This window comes from Montipora capricornis, chromosome 7, assembly GCF_036669925.1.
Source record: "Montipora capricornis isolate CH-2021 chromosome 7, ASM3666992v2, whole genome shotgun sequence".
Taxonomy (NCBI): Eukaryota; Metazoa; Cnidaria; class Anthozoa; order Scleractinia; family Acroporidae; genus Montipora; species Montipora capricornis.
Genome location: NC_090889.1, coordinates 27,774,098 through 27,796,842, shown reverse-complemented (window position 1 = coordinate 27,796,842; position 22,745 = coordinate 27,774,098). Strand labels below are relative to the sequence as shown.

At 38.9% G+C, this 22,745-nt stretch overlaps 1 long non-coding RNA gene across 1 annotated transcript; it reads right to left on the bottom strand.

Moving 5' to 3' along the window:
• Positions 1-8,411: 8,411 nt before the first annotated feature.
• On the bottom strand, positions 8,412-21,455 carry LOC138057792 (uncharacterized). Its single transcript, XR_011133714.1, has 5 exons — positions 21,384-21,455; positions 21,168-21,273; positions 19,992-20,115; positions 19,271-19,354; positions 8,412-8,795 (listed from the first exon to the last, which is right to left on the bottom strand). It is a non-coding gene; the product is annotated as an uncharacterized lncRNA (long non-coding RNA).
• Between the last annotated feature and the right edge of the window lie 1,290 nt (positions 21,456-22,745).

Sequence of the window (22,745 nt, the reverse complement as noted above, 5' to 3'; positions counted from 1 at the left end):
CTTATGTACTTTGACCTTCCAAAATGTGCGCAACTGGCGAAAACATTTTAGTTGTATAAACGGGTAAAATAGAGCGCCTAGAAGCTGCTGTGACGTCAATCAGACAAACTAGTTGCATTGATAAAATTTCTGTTTCATTCAGCATCGGTTGGGAATAGCTCAGTGGTTAGAGCAAGCCCGCCCAATCCAAACTTACCGGGTATCGAATTCAAATCGATTCCAACCGACGCTTTTTTTTGTTTTTCTGCAACCAGATGTAGTGAAATTTCGACATTTTTAGCATTTATCTTATGTACTTTGATCTTCCAAAGTGTGCGCAACTGGCGAAAACATTTTAGTTGTATAAACGGGTAAAATAGAGCGCCTAGAAGCTGCTGTGACGTCAATCAGACAAACTAGTTGCATTGATAAAATTTCTGTTTCATTCAGCATCGGTTGGGAATAGCTCAGTGGTTAGAGCAAGCCCGCCCAATCCAAACTTACCGGGTATCGAATTCAAATCGATTCCAACTAATGCTTTTTTTTTTTTTCTGCAACCACATGTAGTCAAATTTCGACCTTTTTAGCATGTATCTTATGTACTTTGATCTTCCAAAATGTCCGCAACTGGCGAAAACATTTTAGTTGTATAAAGGGGTAAAATAGAGCGCCTATAAGCTGCTGTGACGTTAATCAGACAAACTAGTTGCATTGATAAAATTTCTGTTTTATTCAGCATCGGTTGGGAATAGCTCAGTGGTTAGAGCAAGCCCGCCCAATCCAAACTTACCGGGTATCGAATTCAAATCGATTCCAACTGATGGTTTTTTTTTTTTTTTCTGCAACCACATGTAGTCAAATTTCGACCTTTTTAGCATTTATCTTATGTACTTTGATCTTCCAAAATGTGCGCAACTGGCGAAAACATTTTAGTTGTATAAACGGGTAATATAGAGCGCCTAGAAGCTGCTGTGACGTCAATCAGACAAACTAGTTGCATTGATAAAATTTCTGTTTCATTCAGCATCGGTTGGGAATAGCTCAGTGGTTAGAGCAAGCCCGCCCAATCCAAACTTACCGGGTATCGAATTCAAATCGATTCCAACCGATGCTTTTTTTGTTTTTCTGCCAGCACATGTAGTCAAATTTGGACCTTTTTAGCATTTATGTTGTGTACTTTGATCTTCCAAAATGTGCGCAACTGGCGTAAATATTTTAGTTGTATTAACGTGTAAAATAGAGCGCGTAGAGGCTGCTGTGAGGTCAATCAGCAAACTAGTTGTATTGATAAAATTTCTATTTGATTCAGCATGGGTTGGGAATAGCTCAGTGGTTAGAGCAAGGCTATCCAATCCAACTTATTTGGGTATCGAATCCGAATGGATTCCTGACCGAAGCTTTGTTGTTTTTTTCTTTCTGCGAAGTGTTTTTATTTTGGTGTGTAAACTTTCTTTTCTCGACAAAAACATATTAGTAAAAGATGCGTGAGAGAAAACGCACTTAAAATATGGTAAAAAGGTTTAAATTAGCTTTCGTTTTTATTTGAGTCATGTCGCTTTGGATTGGAGGCTTGGTCGTTCGTGATTGGACGGTAGTTTTGAGTATATTAAATTCGTTTTAGCACGTGACTCGCAGATGGAGTAAGGTAGAGGACGAGTGTGGATGTCAGGATGCGGTTTGCTGTTTCTACGGGAGTTAGGAGTTGTCTAGAACGAAGATGAAAGGCGAAAGGCATACAGGTAACGAATAGTTTCAGATGTTTTTGTGGTTATAGCCTCTTGTCGGTCAACTTGAAAGTCGGTTACATTCGGACGTTGAAACCAAATTGGTACATGAAGCTTTGTTCAAGCTTCGTTATTTTCTATAACAAAATACCACTTAAGTTTGATAGTTTCTACGAAAAAACTGAAGTTGAGAAAAATATTTTGCGATGCTTTGGCTGCTTAAATGATTATGAAGTAAGAGCACTTGAAAGTCGTTAAGCTGTGTTTAAAGTTTGTGAAGCCGATATTAGTGGAATCTTAACACGAGGTAACGTTCATGTTTTTTTCATTTCCACAGAAGAAAACTGGAGATGTTAAGAGAGAAGAATAAGAGGACTGAAGAAATTCATCAAAGATAAGAAATTGAGTTGTTATTTAGCATTTAGAACCGCGGCTGAGAAATTTAGCGAAGTATACTGAACTTTTTAAATCTCTAGGGATGAGATTTTTGCGAGCTTTTAGCTAGCACTTAAGCTTGAACCGTAAAATTTTTAAAAGCAGCGATAAATATTAGAGACTTTCAATGACTTCAACTTTTAAACACCAAGAGCTAAGAGTTATGGAAGCTTTTTGAGGCGTCAGAAATAGCAAAGAAGAAAAGTACCGGTCAGTTGCTTTCAATGTTGGATTTCGATAACAAAGTAAAAACTGAAAACGTGAAGCACGATTTACACGAGAATAAACATAACCTTGGACATCTACACAAACAACACTATGCCAAAAATTTGGGATGAATTTAAAGGACCGATGGCCTTTTTACAACATGAGTATCGTTTTTTGGTTTTAGTTGACGGGAGCAATTAATCTATCATGGTGTTAACGAGAATTTTTAGAGTGAATACCTCAGCCACCGTGTGTAGCTTGATATTCAAAGGCTCTGAGTTATGAAGAAAATCGCATTGCGCGATTGGATAAATTAAAAATAAAAACATGCGATCATAAATTCTTTTCTTTAGAGAGGGAGCGCCCTCTCTAAAGAAAAGAACGCCTGATCACACTTTAATTCCGAAATTTTGCTGCAACCATTGAAATGCGCGCTAAATTTTATTCTCGTAACTTATCACATTGTGAATGCCTTCGAATATCACAGATGTACGTTAAGTTGGTGTGGTAATGACGAGCTATTGTCAAGTTGGCATTGAGCGCAATGCGAGGAATCGGGTTTTCCGCGCGGAAAGTGGAAGTGAAACGTTTTTGCCAACGACGTTTCGCGCAGCAATTTCCGGCGCGTCGCACTAAATGGACCAAACAGAAGAGGAAGCAATTGTAGTCAACTAAGGATTACAATCCAAAATGAAGATTTTTTCATGAGTTATTCAGCTTTCAACACAACGCGTTACAAAATGCCAAAAATAGCCCTCGTCATTGCGTCATAAGATGATAATTCAGCAGATGGTAAGGATACAAGAGAACACGGGTTTATTCGAAAAAACAGAAGCAACTTTAGAAGACCGAGACACCCTTTCAATTTTTGGACAGATGATAGGTCATTTAGACTGTTCATAAAATAATCTCCTTGAATAGGAAACTATCAGCTAAAACAAGCCCCGGTATTAAAATTACCGCAAGATAAAGCTTGCCAAAGGGTCTCAAGAAAGGAAAGAACTAAAAAATGATCTAATTGAGTAAGGCCTGAAACAGAAGTTCACTCTTAAGCATGCTCAGACCAGTTTCAACAAGGATTGGAAGGATTGAATCTACCCAACTGTTTCATGTAACGGCAAAGTTATGGCACCGTATGAAACACCAATAACTGCTTAGCAAAACACACTCAATCGCCACTATCAAAATAACCCTTTGTTGTCCCTCCAAATTTTGCATAAGCATTGTTTTTATTAAAGTGGAAACAATGCTTCTGCAAACTTTTGTGGGGACAAACAAAGAGTCTTACGGTACTTTTGATAGTGGCGAATTGATGTGACGTAAAAGGTCACCATGACAACAAAGGAGCCATCTAAAAATTCCCTATTATGTCTTTAAATGCTCATATTAGTGACCCACAATTTCTATTTCTGGAAAGTGATAAACAGGTTCAGATCAAACTCTCTGCAAAGTTAAAAAAATTATCTGGACCAGATCTTCACAAATGGAAAAATTTCAGGTGGTTCCAAAGATGCTGTAGCGAATTTTTTTAAGTGCCCCTCACCCCAAAATATTTTTTTCCGTTAAAATGAATCTTTGCACCTGTTCAAAACGCATTGCGGCCATTTTCTTCCTGCCTTTTTATAGGCTTCAAAACATGTGAAAAACCAAGCATTTTTTGTTCGTGACCGAGTCAGAAGGGGAGTGGGTATATTCCTGATCAAAGAATTACTGCAATGTAAATCAGCTTGTGACGTCAAATCAGGAATAGACCCACTCCCCTTTTGACTCGGTCGTGAACAAAAAATGCTTGGTTTTTCACGTTTTGAAGCCTATAAAATGGCAGGGTTTGTTAGAAGAAAAAAAAATTGCCACAATGCGTTTCGAACAGGTGCAAAGATTTATTTTAACGGAAAAAATATTTTGGGGTTAAGGGCACTTTAAAACTTTGAGTTTTATCTAAACCTGCTAATTACTTTCCATAAGTTACAGAGTTAGTTTTTAGATGGCTCTTTTGTTGTCAAGGTGACATTATCTATCACACCACATCAACGATTGTATCTTGTTAAGAAATTGTTGCTGTTTCATTTAGCACCATAACATTGCGTTTTTGTTTCACAGTGTTATATAGTTCATCCCTCTAATAACAGATTACCTCCAAATTGATGAAACTGGTGAAACTGGTGCGAGCCACCTTAACAGTAGTCTGCGAACGCAGACGTATTTCCGGCGGTCGTTTCTCTCCCCCGAAAAAATAGCATCTCCGAAATCGAGCTGCAAAAGGATTTCTGTGCCGTAAAATTTTTAGCCAATTACAATTACGCTCATAAATCTCCAGAACCAACACGCATGGAACACGCAAAGTACTTGCTCGTGGTCCACGTAAACACATGTCAGATTAATGGCGGGCATTATGGAGGACATTCAAAAAGATTGTGGGATTTTCGGTATCTAAAAGTTAAGTAGCCACCAGGAGGATGCGATCAAGTATGTTGCGGCCGAGAAGAAACGCGATGTTTTCGTCAATTTACCTCTACACGATTTCGTCCGTGCGTCCGTGCGATGCTCTTTTGAGAAAAATATTGTGATTGTGATTTACCATTACCAATTCTTTTCGGATTGCTTTACTAGAATATTCTACAGTACGAGGTCCTTTGGTCTCCTTTCCTCTGATTCTTGAAGAGACGATGCTTTCAAGTTGACGCCTTGAGTTTCCACTTTAGGAAACGGTGTTGATGTAAATATATATACATTAAGCTCTCACTGAAACTTCCAAAGGCTTCTTTAGACATTTCTTCGCCTCCAATGCGCTGCTTTAATCTAAGTCGATCTCTTCACTCGAAGAATAATGTAACTGTCTTTTAATTTAGTCCTCAAGCTCGTCCACTTTACATACGGCTTGCTTGTATCGTCTTAGTCGATAATAGCATTTCGTGCGGCAGATAGCCCACATAAATCGGCGCGAAGTATCGAAGAAGAGATGTCTAAAGCTCTCTTACCAAATACATTTATCTTCTCCTTTGCAACCAAATATTTTGTCCGTCAAAGAATGCACCATTCGCCACCGCAGAGCATCTTAATTCTTTGGCGTTTCACTCACAGTTGTTCGTTTCAAAGGTTCGCGAGAGACGACGATTACACGAATTGCGCGGAGATCATCCGACTCTCTCTTCTCTCATGCAACGTGATAAAAAAAAACAAAACAAAAGTAGTTACGTCACAGAAATCGTTTTGCAGCTCGATTTCGCAGACGCTATTTTTCGGGGAAGAGAAACAACCGCCGAAATTACGTCTGCGTTCGCAGGCTACCTTAAAAGCCTAAATTGATAAATATTAATGAGAGTATCCAACCCAACACTAGGTTAGCTGAAATCAAAAGTAAATAATGAGATGAAACAAGTGAAAATTCTTTTATAACAAGTGTTTAACTGTCTTTATGTACGGTTGTGCCTATGTCTTAGTTGGTTGTATGTACTCTTATGCACGTCTGCCTTGGTGTATGTATGCGCTCCTGTCTGCCTTTATCTTAGTGTCTTGATGTACTCTTATGCACGTGTGCTTGGAGTTTGCATGGACTCCTGTCTGCCTTTATCTTAGTGTCTTGATGTACTCTTATGCACGTGTGCTTGGAGTTTGCATGGACTCTTGTCTGCCTATGTCTTAGTGGTTGTATGTACTTATGCGTGCCTATGTCTTGTTGTTTATATGTGCTCCCGTCTGCCTTTATCTTAGAGTCTTGATGTACTCTTATGCACGTGTGCTTGAGTTTGCATGAACTCTTGTGTGCCTGTGTCTTAGTGGTTGTATGTACTCTTGCGTGCCTATGTCTTGGTGTTTGTATGTGCTCCTGTCTGCCTTTATGTTAGTGTTTTGATGTACTCTTATGCACGTGAGCTTGGAGTTTGCATGAACTCTTGTCTGCCTATGTCTTAGTGGTTGTATGTACTCTTGCGTGCCTATGTCTTGGTGTTTGTATGTGCTCCTGTCTGCCTTTATCTTAGTGTCTTGATGTACTCTTATGCACGTGTGCTTGGAGTTTGCATGAACTCTTGTGTGCCTGTGTCTTAGTGGTTGTATGTACTTATGCGTGCCTATGTCTTGGTGTTTATATGTGCTCCTGTCTGCCTTTATCTTAGAGTCTTGATGTACTCTTATGCACGTGTGCTTGGAGTTTGCATGAACTCTTGTGTGCCTATGTCTTAGTGGTTGTATGTACTCTTGCGTGCCTATGTCTTGGTGTTTGTATGTGCTCCTGTCTGCCTTTATCTTAGTGTCTTGATGTACTCTTATGCACGTGAGCTTGGAGTTTGCATGAACTCTTGTCTGCCTATGTCTTAGTGGTTGTATGTACTTTTGCGTGCCTATGTCTTGGTGTTTGTATGTGCTCCTGTCTGCCTTTATCTTAGTGTCTTGATGTACTCTTATGCACGTGTGCTTGGAGTTTGCATGAACTCTTGTGTGCCTATGTCTTAGTGGTTGTATGTACTCTTGCGTGCCTATGTCTTGGTGTTTGTATGTGCTCCTGTCTGCCTTTATCTTAGTGTCTTGATGTACTCTTATGCACGTGAGCTTGGAGTTTGCATGAACTCTTGTCTGCCTATGTCTTAGTGGTTGTATGTACTCTTGCGTGCCTATGTCTTGGTGTTTGTATGTGCTCCTGTCTGCCTTTATCTTAGTGTCTTGATGTACTCTTATGCACGTGTGCTTGGAGTTTGCATGAACTCTTGTCTGCCTATGTCTTAGTGGTTGTATGTACTTTTGCGTGCCTATGTCTTGGTGTTTGTATGTGCTCCTGTCTGCCTTTATCTTAGTGTCTTGATGTACTCTTATGCACGTGTGCTTGGAGTTTGCATGAACTCTTGTGTGCCTATGTCTTAGTGGTTGTATGTACTCTTGCGTGCCTATGTCTTGGTGTTTGTATGTGCTCCTGTCTGCCTTTATCTTAGTGTCTTGATGTACTCTTATGCACGTGTGCTTGGAGTTTGCATGAACTCTTGTGTGCCTATGTCTTAGTGGTTGTATGTACTCTTGCGTGCCTATGTCTTGTTGTTTATATGTGCTCCCGTCTGCCTTTATCTTAGAGTCTTGATGTACTCTTATGCACGTGTGCTTGAGTTTGCATGAACTCTTGTGTGCCTGTGTCTTAGTGGTTGTATGTACTTATGCGTGCCTATGTCTTGGTGTTTATATGTGCTCCTGTCTGCCTTTATCTTAGAGTCTTGATGTACTCTTATGCACGTGTGCTTGGAGTTTGCATGAACTCTTGTCTGCCTATGTCTTAGTGGTTGTATGTACTCTTGCGTGCCTATGTCTTGGTGTTTGTATGTGCTCTTGTCTGCCTTTATCATTGTGTCTCGATGTCCTCTCGTGCGACTGTTAAAGCTAAAGGAGGCTCAAACCAGTTTCAACACTTTCGAGAGAAACTGAACCTTTTAGGAAGATTGAATCTACAAAACTGTTTCACGTGACAGTAACATTATGATACCATATGAAACTTCAATAATTACTTACCAATAGACCTTTTTGCAGATACGGCGGCCATTTTGATTTCTATTGTTTCGATAGACATTGCGGGATGCCCAGGAGGCAAATTAATATGTATTTGTCCCCTGGGCATCCCGTAATAGCTATTTGAAACAATAGAAATCAAAATGGCCGCCGTATCTGCAAAAAGGTCTGTTTTCACGTATTACACCATAGCAATAAAAGAACCATCTAAAAAGCCTACTCTTTTTTCCTTACACCATTGTTTCAGAAAAAAAAGAACTTGGTGACCCCCATTTTTTTTGACTGGAAATTAATTTGCAGTTAAAGATAAAACTCTCTTTAAAGCTAAAAAATATTTGGAGTGGATTCAAAGCCAAAGATGGCTCTGAACCCGGTCCGCGCAATTTATGGGCAGAAGGTTTCATCTTAGCCTGCTGGCCACTTTCTAGCTGAATAAAAATTGGGGGTCACCAAGTTCTTTTTGAGATAGACTTCAAAGACAAAATATAGGGTGTATTTTGATGCCTATCTTGTTGCTATGGTGGCCAATTGCGTCGTAACAATGACTACATCTTGTTAAGCTATAAATGATTGGTACTTCAAGTGATACCATACCATTGCCGTTACGTGAAACAGTGTTGCAGAGGCAATCCTTCAAAAAAGATAAACCTTGAAATTGTTGAACCTTAAAAGTTTAAGTGCATCAAATGTGTTTTACAAAAACTTATGGTTCTTCTCACTCTATACACACCAATATAGATAAACCAATCCACTTTTGATCAAATGGTTTTTTTTTCTGTATTTTCTTGCTAAAAGTAACATGAAACGTTAAAATGTTTTCAAAACGCCTTTTCCTTCTTCAGAACACTAATGATCAAAGAAAGTAAAAATATAACCACAACCAAATTAAAGATGGTTTTCTCCATTGCTTCTGGATGGAGTCATCTAAATATCATCCCTTTGCTAGTCGACACCAAATTGATCCTGTGAAGTTAATCAAATAAAAACTAAGCATAAAAACTGAAGAAGGGGTATAGCTAACATGGGCGCATTGGCTTGGGAAAATGTTGCATAAGGAATATGACCGTGTTCTCTTGGCTTACTGTATAAACCCGAAATCTCTGGCTAGGAATGAACATCGTTATGAATCACAATTATTTCGGACCACAATAACGAAAGAAAGCTGTTCAGTTCAAAAACAATTAATATGAGAATTTCGTTAAGGCAACCCCCAGAGAAGCACAACAACAAACACGTTGAAGGCCACGTAAACGCTGACATGCCATACCACAAGAGTACAGTACTTCTATATGTGCAAACAAAGAATACATACAAACACTTTTATAGACAGGCAAGCACAAACGCTCTAACAAACATTTCGACGCACGATCACAAGAGTGCAAAAAAACATTCTAGGCACACAGACACCACAAAACAAAACAGCTATACACAAGCACAGGTTACATAAAGACATTCCGGCAGACATTGACACTAGAGTGGCGTAATCCAGACACCAAAGATGTACACAAAATGACACACAATTAAAGCCAATGAACCAAGATCATACATTCATACAAAACGACTCATTTTCAAACTAGTACATACAAGACACAAACATTACGACACAACATCAACATGAACATCAATATAGGAAAGCAAGGACTTTAAACGAAAGCGCAATTGCTGGTTTTCACTCACGTGAATAACAGGCATGTTTTTGAACGAAAACAAAAGGAAGCGTTTGCATAATAATAGAGTTAAATTCCCGGAGGATTTGGTCGGGGCACCAACATGGCGGTCGTGACGTCATGTGAAAACCAAGAATAGGTCATACTGGTCCTCTTAGGCTTAGCTTTCTGAGAAGGGAGAGAGAGTCTGATTTAAAGAGTGCATCATCGCTTTCCTCCGTTTTCTATAACATTAAGTTTTCTTTGGCGTTATTGTGGTCACCAACAGTAAATTTCTTTTCCTTTATTGGAGTGAAAATATAATTAGTCAAGGGGAAAATCATTTTAGGAAAGCCAAACAATAGGTCAATGAGTGGTTTTTCAATTGAGTGTCGAGACAACTTAACGCGACTGCAATTGGCTTAAAACCTCCCGCCAATCTCACTGAGCGCACGCGCATTTCCCTACCCTTTAAAAGTCACATTAAATTATTTCGAATCAATTGGTTCATCACGCTTTAGTTTCACGACACTCAATAGAAAAGCAATATACACCGAGCTTCATTTTGTGAAACCTTTTATCCAGCAGTATTAAATCGGAGCTATCAGAGATGGGAGAGTGTTTAGTGCTAAAGTAATTTGGGGTCTTTCCGATACACCGAAATTGGCCGAAGAGGATTAAGGTTAGATAAAAATATTTAAGTAATCGTTACATCGTAATAGGCCTTTTGCAACAAACGATCACATGGTACTAAATCCGCCATGCTGGACATTAAAACAAAGGCAAGCCAAGCTTGACTGGTTCAGGTCTCTTTGTTTTAATATACAAAAATTTGGTTTTATCAACGGAGTTGATAATGTAAATTCGTCACCATGCAGAGATTCTAATAGCCGACGTTTCGAGCGTTAGCCCTTCGTCAGCTTTTAGAATCTCTGTACGGTGGCCAATTTACATTATTAACTCCGTTGATAAAACCAAAATTTTTGTATTTTCCCACCGACGCACCACCAAAGTTTCTTTAGAAACTACCCCCTTCATTCTTTGTTTTAACGAGCTTGCCCGATTTTGTACCATATGATCGTTTGTTGCAAAAGGCCTATTAAACTACAAGGTCACGTTTTGAAAAACATTTTGCTCGAACGGCTGGACTAGTATTAAGGATAAAAGTAGGTGCTGTAAGTTACTTTGGTGATAAAAAAAACTTTAATTGTCTCTTTTTAATCTTGTTGGCAAAATTGTTGTCAGGGGAAACGCTGTGCCAATTGCGTTAAATTTTCCCGCCAAAAAACTTAGAAAAAGTACGGGCGCTCAAAGTACGCATGCGCCAACTTTTTTAAAAAAAAAAAATAGCCATTTATATTGGATGAGTGTAATATTGCTTGTTAATAGAATGACCACACTGTTAGAAATAAACAAACACAAGAATGAAAACGTCTCAAATTCTTTATTGTGTTCTTCCCTTAAGTCAATAACAAGAGTGATTTTTCATTTAACTTATTTCCAAGTATTTTTTTTTTAAAAAAAAACGGCGCATGCGTATTTTGGACGCCGTATTTTTTCTAAGTTTTTTGGCGGGAAAATTTGCCAAGGTCAAACAAGGTCACCTACAAAAAATAATAAATAAGGCCTTTAAGAAGATTGTTCTATTGGAAAATACAGAAATAAAAAGAAAACTATTACAAAAAGATATTGTTGTCTTGGACTATTTTACAAGGACAAAATGAACCCCCCACAAGTTTTGTACAGTTAGCAAACAAGCGGTCATTTGACATCACAAACTAGTTTGCAATTCAAAAGATCGTGGAAAATACGATCTCAGTTGTGGGTCAAATGACCGCAAGTTTTGCTAACTTAACGTACCTTAGCAGGGCATAAAAAGCGACAAGGGTAAAATGTGTCTTTACCAATGAAAGATTGAGTTTAAGGAAACAATAAATTTGAAAACGATTCCAATAAGAGCCCGCAACTTGGGTGGACTGCGATGCTTGAAAGCGGACTAGAGTGATCGTGTGTTCACTACAATGCTTTTGTATGAACTAAAAAACTCGTCTGAAAATCTCCTTTGTTTGCACCCAAGAGTTATGACTGTGTTGTGAAATGTTTGATTGGCTCTCAATATATTTCCCTAACATGATTCCATTGGGGAATTACTCCACAGTGACTATATCATGTTTGCACTATTTACTTCGCTGGCCTTAACGTAGATTGCAAACATTTGTCACAGGAGTTGTGAAAAAATGTTGCCCAAAAGAAAACATAAGTAAGAGCTTGACGGAGCTCTTAACTTAAAATTATAATGAATTAGAGTATACGAAAGTAAACAAATCTGAAATTCTGGAATTAAAGACAAAGTGTAAGTGTGCCCCAGCCTGTGCTTTGTGACTTTGTATTATAACTATGTCCTAAGTACAGGTGTACGTGGTGTACCTATGTCTTAGTGTTTGCACGTACTCTTCTCTGCCTATGTCTTAGTGTTTGTACGTACTCTTCTGTGCCTATGTCTTAGTGTTTGCACGTACTCTTCTGTGCCTATGTCTTAGTGTTTGTACGTACTCTTCTGCGCCTATGTCTTAGTGTTTGTACGTACTCTTCTGTGCCTATGTCTTAGTCTTTGTACGTACTCTTCTGTGCCTATGTCTTGGTGTTTGTACGTACTCTTCTGTGCCTATGTCTTGGTGTTTGTAAGTACTCTTCTGTGCCTATGTCTTAGTGTTTGAACCTACTCTTCTGTGCCTATGTCTTAGTGTTTGGACGTACTCTTCTGTGCCTATGTCTTTGTGTTTGTAAGTACTCTTCTGTGCCTATGTCTTAGTGTTTGTACGTACTCTTCTGTGCCTATGTCTTGGTGTTTGTACGTACTCTTCTGTGCCTATGTCTTGGTGTTTGCACGTACTCCTTCTCTGCCTATGTCTTAGTGTTTGTACCTACTCTTCTGTGCCTATGTCTTGGTGTTTGTAAGTACTCTTCTGTGCCTATGTCTTATTGTTTGCACGTACTCTTCTGTGCCTATGTCTTAGTGTTTGTCCCTACTCTTCTGCGCCTATGTCTTAGTGTTTGTACGTACTCTTCTGTGCCTATGTCTTATTGTTTGTACGTACTCTTCTGTGCCTATGTCTTGGTGTTTGTACGTACTCTTCTGTGCCTATGTCTTGGTGTTTGTACGTACTCTTCTGTGCCTATGTCTTGGTGTTTGTACGTACTCTGCTGTGCCCATGTCTTAGTGTTGGTACGTACTCTTCTGTGCCTATGTCTTTGTGTTTGTACGTACTCTTCTGTGCCTATGTCTTGGTGTTTGTACGTACTCTTCTGTGCCTATGTCTTGGTGTTTGTACGTACTCTTCTGTGCCTATGTCTTAGTGTTTGCACGTACTCTTCTGTGCCTATGTCTTAGTGTTTGTACCTACTCTTCTGTGCCCATGTCTTGGTGTTTGTACGTACTCTTCTGTGCCTATGTCTTATTGTTTGTACGTACTCTTCTGTGCCTATGTCTTAGTGTTTGTACGTACTCTTCTGTGCCTATGTCTTAGTGTTTGTACCTACTCTTCTGTGCCTATGTCTTGGTGTTTGTAAGTACTCTTCTGTGCCGATGTCTTATTGTTTGTACGTACTCTTCTCTGCCTATGTCTTAGTGTTTGCACGTACTCTTCTGCTCCTATGTCTTAGTGTTTGTACGTACTGTTCTGTGCCTATGTCTTGGTGTTTGTACCTACTCTTCTGTGCCTATGTCTTAGTGTTTGCACGTACTCTTCTGTGCCTATGTCTTAGTGTTTGTACCTACTCTTCTGTGCCCATGTCTTGGTGTTTGTATGTACTCTTCTGTGCCTATGTCTTATTGTTTGTACGTACTCTTCTGTGCCTATGTCTTAGTGTTTGTACGTACTCTTCTGTGCCTATGTCTTGGTGTTTGTACGTACTCTTCTGTGCCTATGTCTTGGTGTTTGTAAGTACTCTTCTGTGCCGATGTCTTATTGTTTGTACGTACTCTTCTGTGCCTATGTCTTATTGTTTGCACGTACTCTTGTGTGTCTATGTCTTGGTGTTTGTACGTACTCTTGTGTGCCTATGTCTTGGTGTTTGTACGTACTCTTGTGTGCCTATGTCTTGGTGTTTGTACCTGCTCTTCTGTGCCCATGTCTTGGTGTTTGTACGTACTCTTCTGTGCCTATGTCTTATTGTTTGTACGTACTCTTCTGTGCCTATGTCTTAGTGTTTGTACCTACTCTTCTGTGCCTATGTCTTGGTGTTTGTAAGTACTCTTCTGTGCCGATGTCTTATTGTTTGTACGTACTCTTCTGTGCCTATGTCTTGGTGTTTGTACGTACTCTTCTGTGCCTATGTCTTGGTGTTTGTAAGTACTCTTTTGTGCCGATGTCTTATTGTTTGTAAGTACTCTTCTGTGCCGATGTCTTATTGTTTGCACGTACTCTTGTGTGTCTATGTCTTGGTGTTTGTACGTACTCTTGTGTGCCTATGTCTTGGTGTTTGTACCTGCTCTTCTGTGCCCATGTCTTGGTGTTTGTACGTACTCTTCTGTGCCTATGTCTTAGTGTTTGTACCTGCTCTTCTGTGCCCATGTCTTGGTGTTTGTACGTACTCTTCTGTGCCTATGTCTTATTGTTTGTACGTACTTGTTTGTACGTGCCTGTGTCTTATACCATTTGTACGTACTTTTGTGTGCCAAAGTCGTGGTGTTGTGTGCCTATATCTTACTGTTTGTACGCACTTGTCTGTGCATATGTCTTAGTGTCTGCGCGTACTAATGTGTGCCTATGTCTTAGTGTTTGTATGTACGGTTGTGCGCATGTACTGTTGTGTCTAAGTGATTGTATGTACTAATGTGTGCCTATGTCTTGGTGTTTGTATGTACGGTTGTGTGCCTGTGTCTTACTGTTTGGACGTACTGTTGTGTGCCTATGCCTTAGTGTCCGTACTTACTGTTGTGTGCCTGTCCTAGTTTTTTTACATACTGTTGTGTGGCTAAGTCTTGGTGTTTGTATGCACCTTTGTGTACCTATGTCTTGGTGTTTGTATGTACAGTTGTGTGCCTGTGTCTTAGTGTTTGGACGTACTCTTGTGTGCCTAAGTCTTGGTGTTTATACGTACCGTTGTGTGCCTATGTCTTAGTGTCCGTACTTACTGTTGTGAGCCTATGTCCTAGTGTTTTTACATACTGTTGTGTGCCTAAATCTTGGTGTTTGTATGTACTCTTGTGTGCCTATGTCTTAGTGTCCGTACTTACTGTTGTGTGCCCACGTCCTAGTGTTTTTAGATACCGTTGTGTACCTAATTCTCGGTGTTTGTAATTCCTCTTGTGTTGCTGTGTCTTAGTGTTTGTACATACTCTTCTGTGCCTATATCTTAGTGTTTGTACACACTTGTCTGTGCATATGTCTTAGTGTCTGTGCGTACTAATGTGTGCTTAAGTCTTGCTGTTTGTATGCACCTTTGCATGCCCATGTCTTAGTGTTTGTATGTACGGTTGTGTGTTTGGACGTACTCATGTGTGCTTGAGTCTTGTTGTTTGTACGTACCGTTGTGTGCCTATGTCTTAGTGTCCGTATTTACTGTTGTGTGCCTATGTCTTTGTGTTTGTACATACTGTTGTTTGCACACACTCTTGTGTGCCTATATCTTAGTGTTTTTACAAACTGTTGTGTGCCTAAATCTTGGTGTTTGTAAGTCTTCTTGTGTTGCTGTGTCTTAGTGTTTGTACATACTCTTCTGTGCCTATATCTTAGTGTTAGTACATACTCTTCTGTGCCTGTCTTGGTGTTTGTACGTACTGTTGTTTGCCTTTACGTCTTGGCATTTGTATGTGCATATGTCTTAGTGTCTGTGCGTGCTACTGTGTGCCCATGTCTTAGTGTTTGTATGTACGGTTATGTGGCTGTGTCTTACTGTTTGGACATACTCTTGTGTGCCTAAGTCTTGGTGTTTGTACATATTCTTGTGTGTCTGTGTCTTGGTGTTTGTATGCACTCTTGTGCCCTTGTGCCGCAGTGTCTTGCTTTTCGTATTAGCCCGCAAGGAGTCTCTTTCTTTACGGTGAAGAGAGATGCTATATTTGTACGCACTATTTGTACTTTTGTACTTTTGTGTTTTTATGTCTCTATGTACTTTCGAGGTTATGTGCATTAGTTGTTGTAAGTGTCTCTATGCTCTCATGCATCTTAGTGTCTAAATGCTTGCTCTAATGCTTGTGTGTAATCTGAGTGTTTGTATTTACTCTTGTGCAACACTGTGGATGTACATAATCCTGTGAGGAAGTGTCTGCATGATTGTATTACAGTGATCGTGTGTCTGAATGCCTGTACAGTATGTACTTTTGTGCTCCTGTAAATATGAAGTGTCTATGTTGTGGTTGTAATTTTTTATTGGTTTAATTTTATTAAAAACCAGTTCATTCTTCTCTTACATGTATCTTTCTCTAATATTCATTATCATAATCTGAAACAAAGGAAATTCAAAACTGAACTGGTTTAAAAATAATTTTGAACCAGGAAAAAATTTGAACCACGACATCTTACTTTGTCTGCCCAACTTGGTGATTATCTTTTCTTTAGTGTCAGAATGTTCTCTTGTACTGTGTTCTTAGTATTTGCACATGTTCGTTTTGTCTATCAACATAGTATTGTGGTTATGTGTCTTTGGTGCCTTGCTTGTAGTCTTCTCCCACAAAACTTGTTGCTTGTGTGCATTTTTATTTTGGATCCTTATACATTGCAGTACACTTGAATCTTTCCCTTTCCTTTTGTGCTTGTTACTTTTTGGATTTTGTTATGCGAAAAACTTTCGAAAATGCCAGGTTGTTGTCAGTGCAAACATGAATGTAGCCATTCTTAAATATAAATATAAATTAAGCTAATGGATAATGTAATGCACCGATTAAGTGTAAACTTTAACATTCTAACTTACAGTTATTGCTATCTAAAAGCTTTTGTGTTTCCTTCTCCTTTCAAATGTCCACCACAAAAAGTTTACTCAAATACTGCTCTCAGAACTTTGCAAAAGTAAGAGGTCACTTCACAGTTGCTGAGTAGGGACCTGATAATCCTACTAAAATTGCAATATTTAGCCTTGGTCGTCACCTTTTAAAACTGCAGACTGCTGCATGAAGTCTGTTAAGGTGGCTCAAAGTAGTTTCAATGCTTCCAAGGAATGCTTTTATTAGAAGGATCGGCACTTCAACGCTGTATCATGTATTAGCAATATTGTGGTACTAAATAAAACACAGATTATTGCTGAACAAGATGCAGTCATTATTGTGACGTAATATGTCACCATGGCAATGGCCAAGCCATGTAAAAACACCCTTTATTTTGTCTTTAGTTGCTTATAATTATCTCAAAAATGAATTCGGTGACCCCCATTTTTATTTCTGAAAAATAATCAGAAGGGCAAGATGAAACGTTCTGCAAAGTTTAAAAAAATCTGAACAGCGGATTCAGAGCCACCTTACTTCTGTGATTTTTTTAAGGTGGCTCTGATTCTGTAGTACAGAATTTTTTTAAACTTTGCCGAAAGTTTCATCTTGGCCTTCTGATCACTTTTCAGCAATAAAAAAGTGGGCTCACTGAGTTCGTTTTTGAGATATGAGTAACTAAATCCAAAATATACATGTAGGGTGTTTCTCCTGGGCTTTCCCATTGTCAAGGTAACTTATAACATCACAATAATGACCACACCTTGTTTGGGAATAATCGACGTGATACAGTTTTGTAGTGTCATTCACTCTAAAGAGAGTGTCTTCGAAGTGCTGAAACTGCTTTGAGCCACCTCAAGGGGGCAGGGATGGCATGGTGGGGATAGCAATGATGCCTCCCACCAATGTGGCTTGGGTTGAAAATTCCCAGACTTGTCATCACATGTAGGTTGAGTTTGTTGGTTTTCTACTCTGCTCTGGGGGGTTTTTCCCTGGGTACTTTGATTTTCTCCCTTTCCTCTAAAACCAACCTATAAGATTTGATTTCTGTGTCTCCAATTAACACTCCAGCACTAAATACACTCGACACTTAACTGAACTTCATGATCAAAATGAAATTGTATGAAATGCAGCCACTGTGGCCCTCATTGCTGTCTTCTTGTACTATAGCCAAAGAGACATTTATCTCGCTGACAGAAAAACAAAACAAAACAAAAAAATGTCTTGCAGATACCACTGGACAAAATCACAATCAGCCAACCATTGGAATGCCTTTCTACGCCAACATCTATTTTCCCTAGACCAATTAAAACAGCAAGATTTCTAGGTTGTGCTCTGACGAATGTTAAAGTTTTAAATTAATCGGTGCATACATAACAGCTAAAGCCTAATTTTCACACCCCATCTCAGCCATGTCAAGGTGGAATATTTCTCCAAAAGTTTACTCTTCTAAATGTTGTGTGTATATAAGGTAGCCTGCCATATTTTTAGTGTCACACTCACAAATAAGCCACAATTATGTTTGAAAAAGAAGTAGTGCAGCTACTGTTTGAAAAAACATACCTGAAGTGAAAATGATTGTTAAATTTAACAGTTCCATTACAAATAAAGTTGTCTTCATGGTTGGTCAGCAGATACATTTTATTAGCTGTCTGTCAGACAAGTCATAATGTTATCGCGTGTTAAAGGATATTATCAGAGCTCTGTGTGCAGTCAATACAACTTGTCAGTATTTTCCATCTATGAGTTTTATTGCACTTCACCATGTACAGCTGTAGGCGGTGAGGGTCACACAATAGACCAAGCCCCTTACTTAGGCCTTTCTCTCTCTAAGTACCGGTAGTGAGTTCATACATGTTTGTTCCTCAGAACTTCACGAACAAGAATTTTGATATTACGTACATGTACGTGAGCCTTCTAGTTTCAAGTCCTATGTCCCAGAAGACTAGAGAGACTGACTATTTCAAATTCAACACTTTCTTCTTGGTTATTAAGAAACCCTGAGTGTTTCAATTCAATTCAATTCAATATCTTTATTTAAAGAGGGAGACGTAATAACCTGTTACAGTTTTCTAACTTACGGCCCTCTCCGAGCATTAACCCTCCCAACCATGATAATTATAATGCATTCCTGTTTCACTGTCTAATGTTACAAATTTGTCCATTTTGGAAAATCCCCAGTTTGGTAGGATAAGTGGTTGTTGCTATGGTTATTGAGATAAATTCTGTGATTGGTGGATGAAGCTGAGCGCACTTAATATGATTGGCTGATATAACTGTCCAATTTCAGGTATCCGATTACAGCCAACTGTCCGATTTTCACGGTTCGATTTCAACCCTAAACAATAATTAGTGAAAAATAAAGCAGTTAATGCACCAATCAAAGTTGCTAAATTGTGATTAGTAAACGTAATACCTGCAGTGTATACCATTGCTCTGTACTTTGCAGTATAACTAATTGTTTAGTTGCAGAAGGTAACTTTCTTTTCCAATAGCAATTCTTCAAACTTTAGGAGACCTGCTGTTTATACGCCAGGTCACTGTTTTCATGCTATACAGATTTTTCAGGAAAAAAGTGTGGCTTATCTGGTGTGATGTGATGTGCAGCTTTAGTCTTAATTAAATCTTAAATACAATAATTATTTCTCTCCCCTCCCCTTCAATGTTGCCTAATCACAGGTTAGATTTCATGTTCAATTTGTGTCACTGCAAATCAACATTCAAGGGGAAGAGGGAAAGAAGTTCTATTCAGAGTTGAAATGCTAGAGTCTGAGAGTATACAGGTCATCAAAATGGGGATGCATAGATTAGGCTTCAGCTGCTTGTTGACAAAAATAGTTCTGTTGCTTGAAATTATATTTTTCTCGTACCTTGTCTTTCCCTTAATATCCTTTGATTCTGACTCACTATTTCTTCAAAAAACTGATCAGCACTCTTAAAGGAGACCAATCTTCCTGTAAAGCACAATAATACAACTAAGGTCTAGAACTACATGTAAACTTAATTCAACACAAAATCTGAGTCTTAATTAACTTTTAATATCATTATTGAAGGATTTATAAAGCCAATTGTCCAGACAAGAGCAAGGGCCACTTCTATCTTTTCCCTATAAGACGCAATTTTATTTCATTGACAGGAAAACATGAGCCCAACCAAATGACCTGCTCTCAAATAAGTGGCTTCATAGCTCAGTTAATCAGTAGAGCATTGCACCAAGAAATTTAATGGTTCGAATCCCACTGAAGCTGCCTGAATTTTTCAAGTGAGAGGATCACTTTTATCTTTTGTCAATATATCTAATTATTTAAGTGCAAACAAAGATTAATAATTAGTAGTACACAGCATGGGTTAGCGACAAATCAAAACATTGTTTCAAAGATTTAAGAATGACACTGTTATTTACCACTACAGCACAAAATATTAATAGTGACCAAGTGCTATTATAGGAGAATAACTTAAGAACAAGGAACAATGTTAGAAGATAAAGTTGAAATTTAAATGCCGGGTATTACAGTGCCTGAACTGCCATGAAATCAGGCTAAACCAAGCTCCACTTGCAAATTAAGGATACTCTTAGTTAAATCAACCCACCTGCAGTTCAGAAACAAAAATGATGTCCTCCTATCTTCTGTCCATGGGTGGCTATGTCAGTATGTACCTCTCTTCTCAGGAATCGCAACAGCATCTTAGTCAGTTCTTGTCTGGTTTTTATGTACTGTAAGAAAACATAAATCAAATAAAGTTAATACATAATTTCATTCAAATGCTCTTTGACAGGGGGAGGCAAAGGGATTTAGGTTACTTTTGCAGGTACACTGATCACAAGGCACATTTGTCTCATAAGTTCAAAAGAACAAGACTTAGTTGTGCAATGCAAGGTGCACCACATGGATGGATGATGTATTACAAGGGGAGTCAGGGTGGTTTAGTGGTCATCGACCGAGCCTCCCACCTCTGCGACCCGAGTTCAACTCTGGCTCGGGTCGTATGTGGGCTGAGTTTCAGTCGATCTCAATCTGACTCTAAGGGTTTTTCTCCGGGTACTCCGGTTTTCCTTCCTCCTCAAAATCGCCTATTCCATCAGGCTGTGGTGCTCTGCTCCGAGGTCATACATGGGTCGTGTTCAGGGGCCGAGCGCCTAGCCTTCGGTTCGACCTCGATGAGCTGCGCCCTTAGTAATTCAGTCTCTGATGGCGAGAAAGGGCGATTAGCAGGTCAGATATTATTATTATTATTATTATTATTATTATTATTACCAGTTGTAGTATAAACAAACTGGTAATGTCGTTTCAGGAACTCAGCATTGCCTTGTTTTGTTCAACAGGTCAGTAAATACATGTAGGGCAACTCATTCAGGTCAATGTCATGTGTGCATTTAACTGTACCTTGCACTGTCTTATGCACCTATCATCGGCCATTCCCTGGGAGGCACCCTGGGTTAATTACACTCTTTTTAAGTGCTACTATGATCAAATTTTTATCCCTTAAATTCTTAGGTTTATCACATAGAATACCAGGAAAGATTAAAAACATCATTTACCATTTGCAGATATCTGCATTGGTTCTGGAGATATTTCAGTTTAAAAAATGTGTAAAATATGCCAATGAGAAGACTGATGATGTCATTCACAACACTAACTGATACCTTTGCAAAGTCCAATCCCTTATTTCCCCCTCCCTCCCCCTCAGGGGATGGGCGATGATAGGTGCATTAGTACCATCTACATGACCTACTGGTAAACTGAAATCAGTGCATGAAGTACCAACCTGTTATTTTCACGGTGAACTATGTCTTCCTTCTTTTTTTCCATGCATTGTTATCACAGCAACATTTTTTTCGAGGGAGAAATGAAGATCCACTCTGGTCTGGTTTCTATGTATCAAAAGATTGACAAGCTTTATAATAAACACATGCTTGCATGCTCCAATGATAGTCAGAGAGCATGCATCTACATATGCATCTGGACCCGTCCAGTTATTCACCTTGCAATGTTTCCACATCAGATAAAGCTCGCACAGCAGTCAAAAGACAAAAAGACGAAACCCTTGTACAAGTTGATCAGCGGTGTTTACAAAGGACAAACATATGTTTTGTTACGCTAATATTCTGTCGCAGGATGAGACGGTCATCTAATCAGCACGAAATGTCTCCACAATCCGTTTTTGCCGAAAGTTCAATTAAATTTCATTTTCCCCCTCTCTGTGCCTAAAAGTTCAGTGTAAGAATATGAAACTATACTAGGAAATGAAATGTAGAAGTTTTGCTTACCTGCCGAGCAGCAAGTCATGCTCCACCCACCCGTTCAGAATCATCAACAAGATTCAAGGAAAATCGCTACGAACTCTTTTCCGAAGTGTCAAACTTGTCTGTTGCAAGGCCAAAGCCCAATTTCGGGTCGAGAATACTCGACTAGGCTTATTTTCACAAAGATAACTTGAATTGCTGAATTTCTTCGCCATAACTCTGAAAGCGACGAATGTGTGAAGAAAAAAATTGAATATTAATTACACCTCGTTTGCAATGCAATCGTGAAAGGTTGCCTACAATTGAAAACGAGTCTACTAGCTTAATAAATAGTAATTTTTTTCGCAATTTTATTGAAAGGTTACTTGGTACAGGTGTATGGAGCGCTGTTAACTTGCCGCACGCGTCTGGTGTTCGAGGCATCATAAGAGGCGAATTGTATTATCCTTTCTTTTTTTTTTTTCCATCGTGAATCTTAAAATAAAGATTGTGGGGGCTTAACCTTTAATAAACTTAATACGAAAACAAAATGAATTGCCATTTGGAAAAGTCAGGCATTTTCCATCTCGATAATGTCCACGTCACTTTATTGGAAAATAGCGGTTTTCTTTAGGAGTTCTTGTTTTTGCTAAAAGAAAGGGGACCACAAATCTCGAAGCAGTTTTTCGTTCAAAATATTAGTATGTGGCCATTAAAATCTGATTATGCTACAATCCAACACTTTCTCAAATCAAAGCTCTATCCGCCCTTTGCCATGTCCCTGTGTAGCTGGCAAATTTTCTTCTCCTGGATCATGCCTATCATAGGCGACCCTAACGTTACTCGAATGAACAGAAACGGAAGGAAAAAAAATTGAGAAAAAAAGTCACATGTGATAGATGAGCTTTCCTATCATCAATAAATAAATAATCTCTTATTTAATACGTAGAGGCATCTGAAACTGATCTCTTCTTTTTTATGATGATTTAGCTCTTTCTTTCCTTCGGAACTGGCTCCCACCAAAAGTGAGACCATTATTACTAATGACTATAGGTACAAATGACACGGAGGGGTAACCACTGGCCAAACACAACCAACATCATAACCAGAGATTTAAGACA